Source organism: Dromiciops gliroides, chromosome 1, assembly GCF_019393635.1.
Source record: "Dromiciops gliroides isolate mDroGli1 chromosome 1, mDroGli1.pri, whole genome shotgun sequence".
Classification (NCBI taxonomy): Eukaryota; Metazoa; Chordata; class Mammalia; order Microbiotheria; family Microbiotheriidae; genus Dromiciops; species Dromiciops gliroides.
This window is the reverse complement of record NC_057861.1, coordinates 40277861-40296944: the sequence shown is the minus strand read 5'-3', so window position 1 is coordinate 40296944 and position 19084 is coordinate 40277861. Positions and strand designations below refer to the sequence as shown.

Sequence of the window (19084 nt, the reverse complement as noted above, 5' to 3'; positions counted from 1 at the left end):
AATGGGGGGTTAGACAAGATGGCTTCTGAGGCTGCTTCCAACTCTAGTGTCCTGTGATATAACCTGGTGTTTTGTTTTTTTTTTAAGGAGAATGTGGAAATGGAATAGATTAAAAACAAATCTCCTCCTCGCTCACACCTTGGATTTCTGAAAATTCAGTGTTTTCTTCCCTGTGGTAAAGAATCACTAGGATGCTATCTTGGAGGGAGATCCGCAGCACCACTTTGTGTTTTAAAGTGATAAGATAACAAAATGGTGCCTGATGCTCAATGTGATTGATGCTCTCACTGGAAACCTCTTCTCTGTGAAAGAGAAACAGGACTAACCAGAGAGAAGGAATACAACTTTGTATGTGTACATCTTAAATAGTTTAGACATTTAGCACGCTTGTAGATGGGATGTTGTAGGTCCTGGAGAAGGAGAATTGCCTTGTTAGTTACCTTAAGTCTTTCTCTAACTTTATAGGGGGAGAGGTGGGATGGGTCAACCCCTGGGGGGCCACCTTAGGTATGAGGATGCTATTTAAAGCCTAGGAAAGAAAGGTGGTACACACCAGAGGAGTGGGTAGAATCCTCTTTGGGCATTTAAAACCCTTCATAAACCATCCTACCCCTGTGACTTTCTTACACTTAACCTCCCTCTAGTACTTGGCATGCCAGTATAACTGGCCTCTGTGCTGCTCCTCAAACAGGACCCTCCACTGCTCAGCTCTGGGCATTTTCACTGTGTGCACGGCACATAGCGGTGGGCATTTAATAACTGTTTGGTGATTGACTAACTAGCAATCCTGAGTTCTTTTCTTGCATGGGGCATCCAACCACAGGCTGGCACTCTTAAGTCAGAGCAGCTAGATAGGTTCCTAGAAAAGGTATATAACAAGCCATGGCAATGGGTATTTATTAAGCACTTACCATGTGCCAGGCATTGCGCCAAGTGCTGAAGATAAAAGGAAAGAGGGAAAAAAGGAAAGAAAACCAGTCCCGGTTCTCAAGGAGCTCATGTTCAGTGTAGAGTTTAGTCTAATAGCATCATGTTATTAGGTAGTTTAGGGCAGGTTTTTCTAGTTGTCCAGGGGTTCTAATATGAGGGATTTTTGTATACTTTGTCTTTTGGGGGGGCACAGGGCAATGAGGGTTAAGTGACTTGCCCAGGGTCACACAGCTAGTGAGTGTCAAGTTTCTGAGGCCAAATTTGAACTCAGGTCCTCCTGAATCCAGGGCTGATGCTCTATCCACTGTGCCATCTAGCTGCCCCTATTATTATTATTATTTATTATAGAAATATCAGCACTTAGTGTAGTGCCTGAGACATAGTAATCACTATATAAATCTTAGTGATGTTGATGGTGGTGATAATGATGAAAGAAAAGTACTGGGGACAGCTAGGTGGCGCAATGGGAAAGTACTGGCCCTGGATTCAGGAGGACCTGAGTTCAAATCCAGCCTCAGACACTTGACACTTAACTAGCTGTGTGATCCTGGGCAAGTCACTTAACCCTCATTGCCTCAAAAAAATAAAGAAAGAAAGAAAAGTACTTATTAAGGACCTACTATGTGCCAGGCATTGTGCTATTCATCTGGATTAGACATGCAAAAGTTAGCCACTACCCTCAAGCAGCTTTCATTCTATTGGGGGTGGAAGAAAAAGATGATAGGCACAGAGCCTGTATTTCTTTGGTGTAGGGAACTCCCAGGTGAGGGAGCATCCTTTACCAATGTAAGTCAGCATCTTCTCTGAAATATGTAGCTTTAAAGTTTGCTCAGAGCACTGAGAATTTGAATAACTTGTACATGGTCACACAGCCAATAAGTGTCTTTGCCTAGATCTTCCTAGCTTCAAGGCCAGCTCTTTCCATCCTTTTATAGAAAATAAAGACACTGAGTTACACCCAGACAATAGTTTATTTAGCAAGGCACGCACCTGGAGAAAAGACTCAGGTTCAAGGCTCTCAGGTCAGTGCAAGTAGCCTGAACTTTGCTTTCTAAAGTTATCATACAGTTGAAGGGAGTGAAAAGAAGGATGTAGGGACTGAATGAGTTATCTTGTTTCTTATTGGTGGAAAGGACTGGGACTTTCAGAGTTGAAAGAGAGAAGTAGTCTAAAGGGCGGCTAAGTGGTGAATAGAGTATTGGGCCTAGAGTCAGGAAGATGAGTCTTCCTGAGTTAAAAACTGGCCTCAGTCACTTATTAGTGTCTTGGTCAAGTCATTTAACCCTCTTTGTCTCAGTTTCCTCGTCTGTAAAATGAGCTGGAGAAGGAAATGGCAAATCCCTCCAGCATCTGTGCCAAGAAAACTCCCCAAAGTCACAAAGAGTCAGACACGACTGAAATGACTGAACAACAACCACCATAGGGGGAACAGTTTTGTGACTTTCCCCATATCAGGTGACTTACAAGAAGTTGAAACTTAACATTACAAAATGGTGAATAAAAGCAAAATGGAATTACTAATGCTATTTTAATGTTTTTGTTTGTTTGTTTGTTTGTTTGGTTTTTGGTGAGGCAGTTGGGGTTAAGTGACTTGCCCAGGGTCACACAGCTAGTAAGTGTCAAGTATCTGAGGTCGGATTTGAACTCGGGTCCTCCTGAATCCAGGGCTGGTGCTCTATCCACTGCTCCACCCAGCTGCCCCTAATGCTATTTTAATGTAATAATTCCCTCCTTCATCCAAGGGTTAACTATAACACTTAGGGCTAACTGTAACACTTAATCAAGGGTTAACTATAATGCTACAAAGAAGAGAAGTAAAATATGTGAAGATGTTATCAATAAGGGCCTTCTCAAATCCAGCCTCAGACACTCGACACTTATAAGCTGTGTGACCCTGGGCAAGTCACTTAACACTCATTGCTTTGCAAAAAAAAAAAAAAAAAGGATCTTCTGTAGAGAATGGTCATCAAACCTGACCAACATTAAAGGAACTGGCTTTTCAAAAGACCTTTTTGCTAGAGAGAGACAGAAAGCCAAGCTCACCCTCATGACTATGAACAGGTTTCATGTAGAACTGATGTATCCAGGTCACTCACTTGGCAACCTTGATGGCAGTATGACTGGCCAGCCAGATCTGGAAAAGCCCATCCAAGAAGGGCTAGAGAATAGATGTCTTTTTGAAACATTTTTTTGGGGCAGGGCAATGAGGGTTAAGTGACTTGCCCAGGGTCACACAGCTAGTGTCAAGTGTCTGAGGCCGGATTTGAACTCAGGTCCTCCTGAATCCAGGACCAGTGCTTTATCCACTGTGACACCTAGCTACCCCGAGAATAGATATCTTCTTGAAGTTGCAGATCCCCTCATAGTCTCTTGGTCCAAATGAGTGCACTGACTCTTCCAAAGGCAGAGTTTGTGTCAAGGCTGCCTCCTTCCAGACATTTGAAAGAGAACTAGACAGAAATCTCACAGATTTTATCAGGCTTTCATCCCCTGTGGCCAGACTCAGGGTTATCCCCAAATACTTGGAGAGTTACTTAGTTATTTCTACAATAAAGTGTGGCCCTTTGCCACAATCAGTAGTACATGGCAGGCCAATCTTGGCATTTTGTCCTTGATCAGACACCTTGCAACTATGTCTGTTGTGACATGTGTCACTGGAAAGGCCTTTGACTGATGATTCAATTGGTCTCTGTACACCACAACATTTCTGAAGCCCATAGACTTCAGGAAGTCAATAAGGTCAAATATGTAGATGTTCAAATGGTAGTATTACCTACGTTTTCTACCTCCATCCCCATTTTGTCACACTTTTCTTCCACAAAGATTTGGACTGTTGACAAGAAAGGTGGCTGGAATAAACAGGATGGGCCTCAGGGCCCCAGTTCCTATATGACCCTGGGCATGGAGTTGTTGTTGCGGGAGGTGCAGTAATTATTTATGTGCAATGAGGTACCCATCTGGCAAAACCCACAATTCATCTCATAGAATAGCCTCATGTTGATTCCAGAACCTGTGACAGGAATTTGACTGGCAGAGAGCATAAACAGTGTTTTAGGCAGTTCTAGAAGACCTCACTGGTAAGTCTAAGAAGTCATTTTACCTAGTTGCTAAAGATAGTAAGTTGACTATAAATTTGGATTAAGATAGTAAATTTTCCATACTTGCATCCTATTATAGTAACTCAAAGATGCTGAAATCTCAATCTATTAATAGATTTTGTATTGTAACAATAAAGCTTCCTCTGTTCACCTGCCCTGATTATAGAAATTTACCATGAAAGGAAAAGGAGGAACATAGTTATGATGATATCAATACTGGTTCTCTCAAGGACCCAGACTGACATAAGCTATAACAGGAGGAAACTCCTTTAGTGTTGTCTGATTCTAGGTATGAATCATATCTAACAGCCAATGTGTAGCAAAATCCTACATTATTCACAGGGTATCAAAAACCAGGCTCAGAATTAACCAGGTGGAAAAATTTCATGTACAGACAGGAATTAGCACTATGGAAAATTGAGTCGAGATGATCTTTGCCTACTCAAGGCCATCCCCTCAAGTTACTCAGACACAGACATCTGCCTGTAGAACTTCTCAGACCACACTCCCTTTGGACAGCACATGACATTTCCCTTGAATAGTAGACCACAGGCTTAATGACAATTTGGACAGCCATCTATGAAATAAAAATTCAGAATAATGTGAAATGATAGTCTCAAGAGAGTTTGCCTCAAAGCCAAATTTCACTAATTACAGATAGAGTACTATCATTTTTCTTATGTTGCAGTAATAGTCAACAATTAGTACTTGTAAGAACATCTTATTTATAATTTAAGAGTAATTACATTCCAGAGTTTCACAAATACAGTGAAGACATGATAGTTGACTTAATACCCCAGAAAAACGCTGACTACATCAGGCCTCCAATTTGTATTGCCTGTTAACCCCTGAGGCAAAATGAAATATTTGAATCTAAGGTCTAGTGTTACTAAGTCGGCTCAAAGATGTAACCTCAATACATACTATTTATTAAGAGGCACAATTTGATAATTTTCATAATTGATAGTAAAATAATTTCAGATGAAACTCACTCTTTACTAAAAGTGAACTAGTAAGTTTCCCCACTTTGTCCGGGAGTGGTCCTAGTTTTTTCAAACCCAAGTACTTTAGAATTTTACAACATGCTATCAGTAGGGCTGATAAGATCTTATGACCTTGATGGAATAGAAAATTCCAAGGAACCTCACAGTTAAAGATAACTAAAGAGGTCTTTGCTACTTTTCTCCCAGCAGTAAGTTAGTATTATTATTATTAATTTTAAAGCAACATATGCTCTATTAAATATTTAACAGTTTTTAAACATTTTGACTACATTCTTTTAATAGCTCAATTCATAATCCAACAGCATCATGGATTAAAAGAGAAATTACTTTTCTAACAGCATTTCTGATTCAATGGTTTTCCAAATTTCATGATTTAAGAAAAATTTTAGAAAACACAACAATACACATAATCCCACATATCTAAAACTTGAAACAAAAATTATTACCAATCAGATGATATCAATTCAGTTGAATGCATTTCCAAATTGTCTTAGAAAATAATTTATTTTCATCACTTTTGGCATTCTATACCGATTGCATTCAAGACTAATATGAAGTATTTTTATTTATTAACATTTCCCTAGGCATTTGTTTGTTTGTTTGTTTTTGTGGGGCAATGAGAGTTAAGTGACTTGCCCAGGGTCACACAGCCAGTAAGTGTCAAGTGTCTGAGGTTGGATTTCAACTCAGGTCCTCCTGAATCCAGGGCTGGTGCTTTATCCACTGCTCCACCTAGCTGCCCCCCATTTATTAACATTTATCTTGTGCTTACATGTGCCAGGCACTGTGCTAAGCATTTTACAATCATGTGATTCTCACAATGACTCTGGGAGTTGGGTGCCATTATTATCCCTTTTATGAACTTCTGTAAACAGAGGTGAAGTAACTTGCTTAAGGTCACAACTAATACATTTCTGAGACTGGATTTCAACTTGGGTTTCCTGACCCATGTATTTTTCCATGCATATTGCCTTAATGCCAAATAGCAAATGTATATTGCATTAGGTTCTGATTTGCCACAAATATTCTAATAGGAGAACATATCTCACTCTAAATGCGACTACATTATAATTTAGTTTCAGAACAAATTTCAACCAAATCAAATCTGTATTTGTAATCACTAATGGTAACATTCAAAACCTCAATTTTCCAAGAAGGGCCATTAGTTGTCAGAGACCATTGTTTCAGTTCACACATTTTCAAAGCTTCATGGTGGCCTTTTTACCTTCCCATAAACCTTTTTGGCTCCTTTAAAATTGCTCTCCCCAAAGGGGAGAAAAATACATGCTATTTGTGCTTAATCTTAATCCTAGCTGCAAACCTCAAAAAACCACTAAGATGTTTTAGCAGTTACAAAAATCTCTAAACCATAATTTTGAAATTTACAGTAATTTACATTTCAGCTATAAATCTAGTCTCCAATTAGTTTATTTTTATTTTTTTTAGTGAGGCAATTGGGGTTAAGCGACTTGCCAAGGGTCACACAGCTAGTAAGTATTAAGTGTCTGAGGCCCGATTTGAATTCAGGTACTCCTGAATCCAGGGCTGGTGCTCTATTCACTGGGCCATCTAGCTGCCCTGCCAATTAGTTTATAATGTCATAAATTTCTACAAATCAGAAAAAAAAATTCTTCCTTTTCTTGTCTGTCTTATTTCTGAAATCTCCAAGCTGGACAGATATGTAAAGGTAGAGACAAAGAAAGAATTTGAATTTTTTCTTATCTCCCACTGAAAGTTTGATTAAAAAGTCTGTGAGATTAAGTACCTGCTTAATATGATCAAACCTGGGAGAGCTGTTTTGAGACTCCACCTTTCTATGCTCCATAAAAAAGTAGTTTCTTAAGAGTGTCATGGTCCCTTTTTTGGAGTTACTAATGCTGTTTTAAGGTAGTAATTCATTATATTGCTCTGCTTCTCTTTGAAAAGGAATTTTGGTCTGGGCAGTCAAAGGGATGATGGTGAATGGAGCCATAGTCAGCTAATGTCACACCCTTTGCAGTAATGACGGTCGTGTTGAGCTAATTGCTCTTGCAAGAGCAATAGATGGGGGCAACTAGGTGGCACAGTGGATAAAGCACCAGCCCTGGAGGACCTGAGTTCAAATCCAGCCTCAGACACTTGACACTTACTGTGTGACCCTGGGCAAGTCACTTAACCTTCATTGCCCTCCCCACCCCCCCAAAAAAAAACAAGGAAAAAAAAAGAGTAATAGATGGAAAGCAAAATGGTGGGTGGTGGTGGTGGAGGAAAACCTGGGTAGTTCTTGGCTTTCTGGTGGGTGTCTATGCCTAGATGGCATAGGGATAGGAGTGCTGGTTTTGGAATCAAGGAGCTGAGTTCAAATCTCAGTTCTGCCTCATACTTCCTCACAGATCTGATCTTCTGTTTCCCCACCTGTGAAACAATTGGGTTGGGCTAGATGACCTCTAATGCCTCTTTTGGTTCTAAATCTAGAATTCTTATTATTGAGAACACTTCAAGACTAAAATGAGAGTGTCTGAGCCCAGAGTACTGGGGCTAAGCCACAGATTATATTTAGAAGAGTTTGTGGCTATAGCAATTGTAGGCCATCACCTATAAAGAGGGTCGATTGCCTCTTCAGGTATATCCAGTGGTGAGCTGGCCATCTAGAAGAGGTAATTTATATTTCCCCTCTAACGGCAGGGAAGAAATGAAGGAAACAAGTAGTTAGTAAGCACCTACTGTGTACCAGGCACTGTGTTTCGCACTTTACAATTATTATCTCACTTGATCCTTACAACATCCCTGGGAGGTAGGAGCTATTATTAGCCCTATTTCACAGTTGAGGAGATTAAGGTGAGCAGAGCTGAAATGACTTGCCCAGGGTCATATAGCTAGTAGGTCTGAAGTCTGAGGTCAGATTTGAATTCAGGTCTTCTTGAATATAGTGTAGTAGAGTGCTAGACATCAGAGTTTGGCTTCTGTCTCTGACATTTGCTAGCTGTCTAACATTATACAAGTGGCTTAATCTTGCTGAGCCTTAGTTTCCCCTTCTGTAAAAATGGAGATGATATCCTTCAGTGCCTGCCTCACAGAGTCATTGTGTGGCTCACTTGAGATGATGTAAGTCAAGTGCTTAGCAAACCTTAAAGCCCTATATAAATGTCAGCTATTATCAGGTCTTTGAGGCCTTGTGAGTCTGAGCACATCCTTTTAAATAAATTAGATCAATCAATCTATCCCTAGGTACACGGGCAGGAAGGGCCCTGGCTCAATCCAAAGTGTCTTTGGAGATAAGGATTCTGTATGTGCTGGGAGGTAATCGTATTACGGACCTCGTAAACCTCTCTGCAAACACTGAATCCTCTAGTCTGGGACAAAATTATGCCCGCAAGCTCAGTACCAGCTCCCTGGCAAACTCAATTAAGTCATCAAGTTGGAAGCCAGACCGAAGAGTAAATTAATTTCTAATCTAGGGACCCAACCCGCAGTCCAAGATGATGGATGGGCCACAAAACCACTGGTCTGAAATCCAACAAGAGAGAGATGATAATCAGATTCTCTAGTAAATTTACTTTCTTCCCTTATGCTGTTCCAGGGCTTAGGAGAAGCCAAAAATTGCCTTGCGACTTTGTTTCTCTGTCCAGATGGAGATCTGAGTGAGGACCCCAAAGAGTCCAGGAGCCTGTGGGCCATGTAGTCCACAGTGTTCTCTTCATAAGCCCAATGTTCCAGACAAACTGGACACTGATGCTCTGCAAACTCAATAATGCATCTCTTGCCTCCATGGCTTTACACAGGTCACCTTCGATGCCAGGAATGAACTTCCTGTCTGCCTAGCTGACTTATTTTCTTTCAAGGCTCACTTACTTTCCTTGACTGCTCTCATCCTTAGGCGTCAGTGTTCTTACACGCCTCAGTTTCCTGTGTACTATCCTTGTTTGTGTTCTTCTCCTTCCTCCTTGCTCCCAGAATGCAAGTTCCTTGAGGGCAGGGACCCTTTCATTCTTATTTTTCTATCACAGTATTTTGCACATGCACTGGACCTGTGATTTCCTTTGGTTTCCAGTTAACAAATTTCCTTTGCCTGAGCTGGTCCCTCCTGATCTAATTTATAGTCTTAGATCATTGCTTGGGGTAATAAGCTGGGGCAGCTAGATGGCACAGTGGATAGAGTACCGGCCCTGGAATCAGGAGTACCTGAGTTCAAATTTGGCCTCAGACACTTAATACTTACTAGCTGTGTGACCCTGGGCAAGTCACTTAACCCCAATTGCCTCACTTAAAAAAAAAAAAAAGAAGTTAGGTTACTTACCAAGGATCAAACAGCCAGTATAATTGAGACAGACTTTGAGCTCAGGTCTTCCTAATTCTGATCCCTGCTCTCTATGCATATACCATGCTGCATCTTACTATCATGAGCTTAAAAAACCCAGCCAGTCGAAGAGATAAGTCCTGCCTCCTCCCCAACAAGATGGTGGTAGTAGAGTATGACATACCAGAGAGGACCCTGACTTGGAAGTCAGGAAGACACAGGTTAAAATCCTGCCTCCAATACTTACTAGCTCTGTGACCCAGGACAAATCACTTATACTTTTCAGTTCCCTCATTTGTAAAATGAAAGAGTGGGGCCCAATGGCCTCTCAGATCCCATTTCCAAACCTATGATCCCATGATAAGGTTCCAGGTAAGAGTCAGGAAGATCTCACTTTGATTTCCAGCTCTGACATTTGCTAGCTAGCTATGTGATCCTGGGCAAGTTATTTATCTGAACCTCATTTTATTCATCTGTAAAATGGAGATGTTAATACTTGTATCACCAACATGAAGGTTAAATGAGACAATCTATCTAAAAATCTTTGTAGACTTTAATGTTATGACGATGACAATGTTGATGGTTCTGCATCTCATTAGTTGGTTGGTACTTTCCCCTTAACTATTTCTTATGGAATATTCACCTTGAAAGAGGCAGTTTGGTATGGTGGAAATAACTGCATTTGGAGTCAAGGTTTCCTAAAAGAATTTATTAAGCCTCTACTATGTGCAAGGAACTGTTCTAGGTATTATTGATACCAAGACAAAAACACACAAGCAAACAACCCATGCCTTCCATGAATTTACATTTTACTCAAGGGATATAATGTGTAAACAGCTAAGTACATTCAAGATACTTTGAGGAAGGAGAGAACGTTAAAAACTAGGGAAGAACATGGAACATTTCACTAATTTTCTTATTATCCTTGCCAGGACCTAGGCTAATCTGCTATTGTTTCAGGTTTAATAACGATGCTTCCGAAGAAAGATTCAAATCATAGAATCATGTCTAGTGCTGGACGAGACCTTGAGGTCTCTTGAGTATAACTCTCTCATTTTTCAGATGAAGAAACTGAGGCTGAGAAAAATTAAATGACTCATCCTGTGTCATACCACTAGTGTCTGAGGAGGGATTTGAATTAAATACCTTCCATGGGCCAAGCAATTCTTTTGCCAAATTTAGGAATTGTCTGATGGGAGGAGAAAAAGGGGTGGTCATGTGGCAAGGGTGAGGGGATGATAGGTGGACAGCCAGAGCGTTTCATTGGTATCCTCAGGATGTCGGAAGAGAGAAAGGCCTCAAGGACATTGTGGGGACCTCTTGCAGAGTCACACAGGAAGGGCAGTCATGTATAGGTTGCAATTTGTGTCACTGAAGGGAACTTTCAAGCCTATGTGACGGAGACCCATATGAGTATTTGAGTATGTACGGGGCAGGGAATCAATCTTTGCTTTCAAGGCAGTCACATTTTATGGGGGAAGACAACATGCACGTAAGTATATGCAGATGAAATAAATCCAAGGCGGCTGGGGGAAGGAAGAAAGTAATTAACAGCTATGTTCTGTGTGACTTTGGGCCAGTCACTTTCGTCTTTCAGTCCTTCCTCATGTGTATAATAACGGAAGTGAGCTAAAGAATCATTAAACCACCTAGCTTCAAATCCTCGGACCCCAAAGACTCCTCTCCCACTTTTCAAAAGGACTGTCTGCCTTTTTTTTTTTTTTTTTTTTGGCGAGGCAACGAGGGTTAAGTGACTTGCCCAGGGTCACACAGCTAGTGTCAAATGTCTGAGGTCAGATTTGAACTCAGGTACTCCTGAGTCCAGGGCTGGTGCGTTATCCACTGCGCCACCTAGCTGCCTCCTACTGTCTGCCTTTTTGAAGACAGTTCTCTGCACCAAGGCAATGATTTCTCCTAAGGAACCCTTCAGCCCTGTGTGATTGAATTAGGTCAGGTAGTACAGCTGTTTGGAGCACAGTGCTCATGATGCCTAGGTCACAGATTTGATCCCAGTACAGACCAGTTGGCTTCACCTTGTACTAAACAGTCCAGGGACGCTCGCCGGTCTCCTTGCTCTTATTTATAAAAGGCTCTCCATCTCCTGACTCTTGGCATTTTCACTGGTTGTCATCTATGCCTGGAATGCTCTCTCTCTCCTCTTCTCTACCTCCAGTCTTCCATCAAATCTCATTTTAAATCTCAACTTCTGGAAGAAATCTTTTCTGATCCCCCTTAATGCTAGTGCTTTCCCTCTATTGCTTATCTCCAATATCCAACAGCTTATTGTTACATGGTTGTTTGCGTGTTGTCTCCCCCAAGTTTGACTGTGAGCTCCTTGAGGGCAGGGTTGTTTTTTGCCTTCTTTGTGTCCCTAGTGCTTAGCATAGCACCTAACAAAGTAGGCACTTAATACATGCTTATCCACTGACTGACCTTGTTCCATAGACAGGCGTGCCTCTTTCCCCTAACTCTGCCTACCTGCTGACCCACATTTCCATCTCTCTCTCTCTTTTTTTTTTTTTTAGTGAGGCAGTTGGGGTTAAGTGACTTGCCCAGGGTCACACAGCTAGTAAGTGTTAAGTGTCTGAGGTCGGATTTGAACTCAGGTACTCCTGACTCCAGGGCCGGTGCTCTATCCACTGCTCCACCTAGCTGCCCCTATTTCCATCTCTCTTGCAATGTGGAGCCATGTTAGAGGTGGGATGAGGCAAGAGAACGTGGGTGGTTCTTTTCAAGATTCTTTTATTGAGGATAATCATTTGTTAATTTTTGCCTTGATTAACACTTAAAAGTGTTGGCCCTACCTGGATCCCTGTACTAAACCACAAGACATGGTACAGTGAAAGGTGTGCATAATTTGGAGTCAAAGGAACTGAGTTCAAATTCCACTTCTGACACTACCTATACTGTGTGACTTTGGGCAAATCACCTCACCTCTCCTAGCCTCAGTTTCCTCCCCTGTGAAATGAGCAAGTTGGATTAGATCAAGGGTTCTTAGCCTTTTTTTGTGGCATGGACCTCTTTGGAAGTCCAGTAGAGCCCATGGAACCCTTCTCAGAAGCATGTCTTTAAGTGCATAAAATAAAACATAAAAGATTACAAAGGAAACACATTATACTGAAATAGGTATCGGAATCTTTTAAAAAAAGTTTTCATGGACTCCGGCCTGAGAACCCTTAGATTAAATGGCCTCTCAGATTCCTTCCCTTCTTTAAATCTATAATCCTATGAAAAATTCAAATATATTTGTGTGAATCCTAACACATTTCCATCTACCCATAGACTTGAATAACTAATGAAGCCCAAACATATTACTTAAGATGAAAGAATGAAAGTAGTGTGTGGTGTAGTGGGAAAAGCCCACAAGATCTGGTAACTGGGGTTCCGGTCCCAATGGTGCTGCTGCTTACTCTGTCACTTTGAGCAAATCTCATTTCCTTGTCTGACTCAGTTTCCCCAGCTGTAAAATGCTGGCGGGGGGGGGGGTGGTGGTGGTACACTAGGGATGATCTCTTAATGTTCCTTCTGTGGTCTATGACTTCAGCGTTGACATTTTCCTTGGTACCAGGAAATATTTTCCAAGGTTAAAAATCCTTTTGAAGAATTCTCCCTCCTTTCCTTAGCTGGCATTAACATTCCAATGTGTCTCTAGCATGGGCTTCATCATTTTCAAAAGCAATTGCAGCTGTTAATTATTCAAGGCAATTGGAAAGGTTTGTTAAAAGACATGTAATTTTAATAGACTGGTTTGGCTGCAAGGAGAGCTAGTGATGAAGTCTACTTGTCATGCAGCAGGATGGCTGCTAGTGGTTAGGTTGGAACTTAGAGGGTAACTTATCTTCTCCATGACTGGGCGGGTGCCTTCCTTCCCCAGAGCCTGATTTCGGAACAGGGCAAAGCAGCTGCGTAATTGGAAGATGACAGCTGGTGAAAAAGAAGGCAGAATTCCTTCAGGAGGGCATTCCATCAAAGGGGCCCTATCTGATATACCTGTCTACTGAGAAGAGCCAGGAAGAAAACAAACATTTATTAAGCACCGGGTCAGAGGCCAGATTTGAACTTAGTTCTTCCTGACTCTAGGCCCAACATTCCATCTACTGCCACACCCCAATGTCCCTACATCAATTAAGCCACCCACAAGCATTTACTACCTGTCAGGCGCTGTACTAGGTGCTTACGTACAAATACGAAAGTCCAACACTGTCTGTCTTTTAAGACGTTCACATTTTAAAGTGGAGAGGCAATGCGTACAATGACGTATACACCGTAAGTGTATTCAAAATGGATGCCCAATAAATAAATTCAAAGTCGTTTGGGTAGGAAGCCTCTGGCAGCCAGGGGTGGGGTGGGCTCATCTAGGTAGTGGTGCCTGACCTGTTTTCCATCTAAGTGAAGGTGAGGACTGAGTGCATTTCGAGCGTGAGGGGTGGCCTATGCAAGTGGAGATAGACGGGGAAGCGTGTGTGAGCCGCAGTAAGGAGACCAGTTCGATTGGACTATAGAGTGTGGAGATGAGAGTAATGTACAGCATAATAAGGCTGGAAAGGTAGGCTGGGGCCCGGTTATTAAGGCCTTTAAAAGCCAAACAAAGGAGGTTATCTGTGATCTAGGAGGCAATAGGGAGCCATTGGAGTTTATTGGGTCTGGGAATGATATATGCTTTCGGAAAATCATTTTGGCGGCTGAGAATGGGATAGTCTCCCCAGTTGGGAGTTGTAAATAAAGTTGGGCAGTCAGGTCCCACAGTGCTAACATTCAGGGGTGGGCTTTCTCCTCTTGTCGCTCACCTGGAGTGGGGAGTGCCACTACCAGGGACCCTAGCTCTCTCCCAGGGCCCATCTTCTCCTGTGACTGAACCCTTTTCCCCTTTACCTCTTCTCAAAAGTTATGGGGCTTGTGGTTGTCAGTCATGCTATAGGGTTGGACTCAGAGGAATGGGCCTGACCAGGGGAGACGATTTCCTCTTTCCCTCTTCCACTGATCCTTGCCACCCCACTCAGGTGGCAGAATTCCTAGCTGTGCTCCTCGAATTTCCTTTAACCTGACATATAATCTTTAGGCAAATCACTTCTACTCTTTGGGATTCACAGGCCCATGGGATCATGGTTGTAGATCTTGAAGGGACCTCAGGGGGTAACTAGGCCAACCTCCTCATTTTGTTGAGGAAACTGAGGCTAGGGATTTCTCTTCCTCATCTATAAAATGGAGAAGTTAAAATCAAACCACTGGTCTTTTATTGAGCTTCTGTGGTGTGTAACTAATACCCACCCTGCCGATCTCATGGGGATATCGAGGATAGAATGAGATAATCAATGCAAAACATTTTGAAAATAAAAGCCCTATATAGATGTAAAGCAGGGAGAAGAATCATAATGATACTATTAATAAATTATGAGTGTGGAGGTGGCAAAATTTCCATTGCAACCTCCCAGTGCTACTATGAGACAGTGCCTATACATTAACCATGAGTACAATGGGAAATCAAAAGGAGAGTGTATAGGAAAGAAGGAGGGGGAGAGAGAAGGATTCTGGTAACCTGAAGAGATAAGACAGCAAAAAGTGAGGGGGCATTTACTGGATGGCCAACACCACACTAGGCCCCATGGGAGAGACTTAAGGAGGAAAGGAATCGAACAAGGCTTGCTTTTGAGGAGTTTATAATCACACTGAAGAGAAGATTTATGGATAAAAGGAAGCGAGGTGGGGTTTGCAGATGGGTGAGGTTGGGGGAAATGCATTGCTGCTACAGGTTGGAAGTGGAGGCAATAGCTGAAGTTGGGCAGGGTTAGGAATTTGGGGAGGGAGACAGGCCAGGTGATGAGGTTTGGCCAAAGCCACACATTGGAGAAAGGGCATGCCATGCCATGGGGAAGGGGGGCAGGGGAGGCATTTGATACGGTTCAGTCTCACAGGGTTAAGGGCGTAATGGTGGGAGTGAGGTACAGATCAGGAAATATTTTTCCATTGAAAAATAGAAGTCACGATTTACCTCTACTTTCAGGCCCCTTCAGGTCAGGAAGTGTTTAGAGTCAGCTGAAGTCTGGGGGGGGGTAGGAGCTCAGGGGAGATCAACTGTGGTCAGGTAGAATTGACGGCATAGGTCAGGCACGACAGAGGCCCTGCTGAATACAGGTAGCATGTGTGGCATAGGCTGGTCAGATGGAATGGAGGCTCAGCTAGACCCAGGAAGCATTTGGAGCACAAGCAGGGGCAGATCGGGGGATGGAGTGGCAGCTGCATCTAGGGAGCATTTAGGACTGGGGAGGCAGGTCCAGCTCAGGCAGCAAGGAAGAACTGACATGGCTGAGGCATTGGTGGGCTGGGGCCAGGGCCAGCTAAAACCATGCAGGGTCTCTTAGCTACCCCCTGCCACACACCCCAGTGGCTCAGCTTCTGCACCCTGCAGAGCACAACAAGCTGGCTGCAGTCTGAAGAACTGCTCTTTAGCGGGCTGCAGGGAGGCCCTGGGTGTAGCCGCATTTGGCCTTCTCTTAGTAATCATGGAAGGCTGTTCTTCCAGCTCCTGGTGAGTCAGGGGCTGGGGCTGGGGGAACTTGAACACATCCACTTTCTGCTGAGCCTTTCTGCTATTTGCAGCTTAGCTGAGAAGGAATTAATTTCCCACGATGCTCTCCAGCCTGTAAGCTCTGTTCTCCCCCCTCCCATCCTCCCAGGATCTGAAGAATCAATCATAGAGGAGGTAAGTTCCCTCCTGCTCCCTCCTCTTGGCTTCTCCTCTGGAATCCTCCTTGCTGGGCCGAGGAAACTCAGAGGTGCTCAGAGAATGAATCATTTTTATGGCTTTGCCGGGCTTGCCTTTAACTCTAGGAATGGATCCTTTCACTGGATGTCGAAAGAGGTGCTGAGCATGGACCTCATCATTCCCAGGGGAACCTTTGGGATAGAGAGTCGGGGACCTATAGCCCACTTCCTGATGGGATTTTATCTTCAAGGTTTCTATCTGGGCTGAAGGGAAACAATCTGCTTTTTCTGGTGGTAGTTTTTATATCTTGTTCCTAATATTCTTTTTTTTGTTTTTAAAGTGAGGCAATTGGGGTTAAGTGACTTGCCCAGGGTCACACAGTAAGTGTTAAGTGTCTGAGGCTGGATTTGAACTCAGGTACTCCTGACTCCAGGGCTGGTGCTCTATCTACTGCACCATCTAGCTGCCCCATCCCTAATATTCTTACAATAATCTCTTGTTGGAGAGTCATTGTCAAGTCAACAAGAATTTATTAAAGCATTTACAGTTATGCCTTCCACATTCAGGGGTGTGGGGGGGAGGTTAGAGCTGCTATGCCCTGTGATCTGGACAATCCACATGCTTTTTTGGCCCTCCCTGCGTACCCGAGAAGAAGTCTGAATTATTATGGTATTAAAAGATAAAATATGTTGATGTTATGCATATATTTATGCATTTCGGAGTTTCTAAATTTTTTCTGTCATCTGCTGGCCTTTGAGTGTTGTCTGAGGCATCTGCAAAGCTCCCCCGCCTCAAATTCCATTTAATTTCTTATGATGACCTGCAATATATTGAAACCACGATGGAAAAAGTTGAGATGTGGAAGGGATAGTTGTACTCTATGAGCCATGTGCCATGCCAAGTGCAGAGTATACAAAAGAAGCAAATACAGGGGGTGTGTTACAGAGGTGTCAGACTTAGCCCCAAGGCTCCCATTCAGCTAGAGTGCTGTAGGAACCAGATTCAAATGTAATGGGAAATGTTTAACAAAAAAAAACCCCAATACAGTCCAACATCCATGATGTTCATTTGTGGTTTTCTAATGCAATATGTAGCTAGCAGGGATCCTGTTCTATTTGAGTTGGATATTGCTGCTAGAGTGGTTGGTGAAGTGCTGGACCCAGAGGTTAGGAGGCCAGGGTTCAAATCCTGTTTCTGACACTTAGAAGTTGCATGATCATGGAAGGAAGGAAATAAGCATTTATTAAACACCTACAATACATCAGGTAGCTGGGTGACACTATAGTGCATCGTGCTGGCCCTAGAGTCAGGAAGACATCTTGAATTCAAATCTGTCCTCAGACACTTACTAACTGAGGGATTGAGTCAACCCTGTTTGCCTCAGTTTCTTCATCTGTCAAATGAGCTGGAGCAGGAAATAGCGAGCCATTCCAGTATCTTTGCCAAGAAAACCCCAAATGCGGTCATGAAGAGTAGAACGTCACTGAACAACAAAGTGTTTCAGGTACTATGCTTGATGCTTTCTAATTGTTATCTCATTTGACTCTCAGAACAACCTGGTTAGGAGATTCCATTATGACCCCCATTTTACAGTTGAGGAAACTGAGGCAGACAGAGATTAAACTGACTTGCTCAGGTCAGATAACTAGTTAGGGTTTGTACTCACGTCTTTCTGACTCTCCAGAGTTCTATCCACTGCACCACTTAGGTGTCCTAGGAAAATTGTTTAACATCTCTGAGCCTCCAGCAACTCCCTCACTATTTCTACGGACAAACTGCTTTCTGAGCTGATGGAGGAAGTTCCCAAGTGGGTGAAGTCACCCATTTTGGATCTGATGAAATAGATCATCCGAGGTGGAAGGACACTCGAAGACCATTTCTTCCAACTCCTTCCTTTTTCAGATGAGAGAACTGAGGCCCAGGCTGGCTAAGCAGCTTGCCCAAGGTCCTATGGATTAAATGACAGAGGTAGAATTGAATGTAGGCCTTCAGACTCCAGGCTTAGTGTCACACTGCCGCTTTGCGTCTGTCTCTTGCTTGGTTTCTCTGTGTGTATCTCTCTCTTTGACTTAGCAACACGTGTTTCTGAAAAAAACAAAACACCACACCCACAAAACCTTAATGAAAGAGCCATTTTTGAAGGGAACTTAGAAGAGATCAGGTGCAGAAAGTGACATTTCTCTCTTGAGTATAACATTTTCATTTAAATATCATTCATCCCTGAGTGCTCTTAGCAGATGGAGAGCATTGGATAGGTATGAGCCTTGCTGTGCTAGGGAGTTGTTCTTCCTCCCTTCTTTCATATCCCAGGTTTCCCACCCCCAATTGGAGAAAAAATGGCTTGTTTTTTCAGCTAGGCCTAGAATACCAACTGAGGGATTTGCCCCTATACCGGGGAGGTAATTAACAAAGCTGGAGGTGCATGGGGAAGACTCTCCATATTGAGGATGCAAATGGGGGGCCTGGGAGCAGGGACACTGGGGAAAGGTTGGACTAGAATGAGGCTAGAAAATAACAGGAAAGGAGCCCCAATTGTTGGTTAGTCGTGTCTGATTCTTCAAGACCCCATTTGGAGTTTTCTTGGCAAGGGTTGTTGTTGTTCAGTTCCGTCTCAGTCTTTGTGACCCCTTAGGATTTTCTTACCTGCTTTGTCATTTCCTTCTCCAGCTCATTTTACAGATGAAGAAACTGAGGCAAATAGGGTAAAGTGACTTGCCCAGGGTCATACAGCTAGTAAGTACCTGAGGCCAGATTTGGACTCAGGAAGATGAATCTTCCTGACCCCAGGTGGGGCACTGTGCATTTTACCACCTAGCAGCCCTACCTAAGGATTAGAGCCAGGGAAAAAGAAGAGGGGCTGTCTTGGAAGGTGGTTATTCCTCTTTCTGGCCCACTCCCTGCCACTGCCCCACCGGCGGAGTCTAGGCAAAGGTCAGGTACCTACTTGTCAGGTAGAGGAAATTATTTGGGGAGAGGTGTAGCTTAGATTAAAGGGCCAAATTTTGTGATTCTGTGAAGCAGACACACCCTAAAGATATTGCAGGGAATGAAGTTGCCATGCTTGTCAATAGAG

The 19084-nt window shown here is 43.0% G+C and overlaps 1 protein-coding gene across 12 annotated transcripts in view; it reads left to right on the top strand.

The window, feature by feature from the left end:
* The window catches only part of RIMBP2 (RIMS binding protein 2), a 522092-nt gene that overhangs the window by 224863 nt on the left and 278145 nt on the right, over positions 1-19084 (top strand). The gene's annotated exons all lie outside the window — the stretch shown is intronic.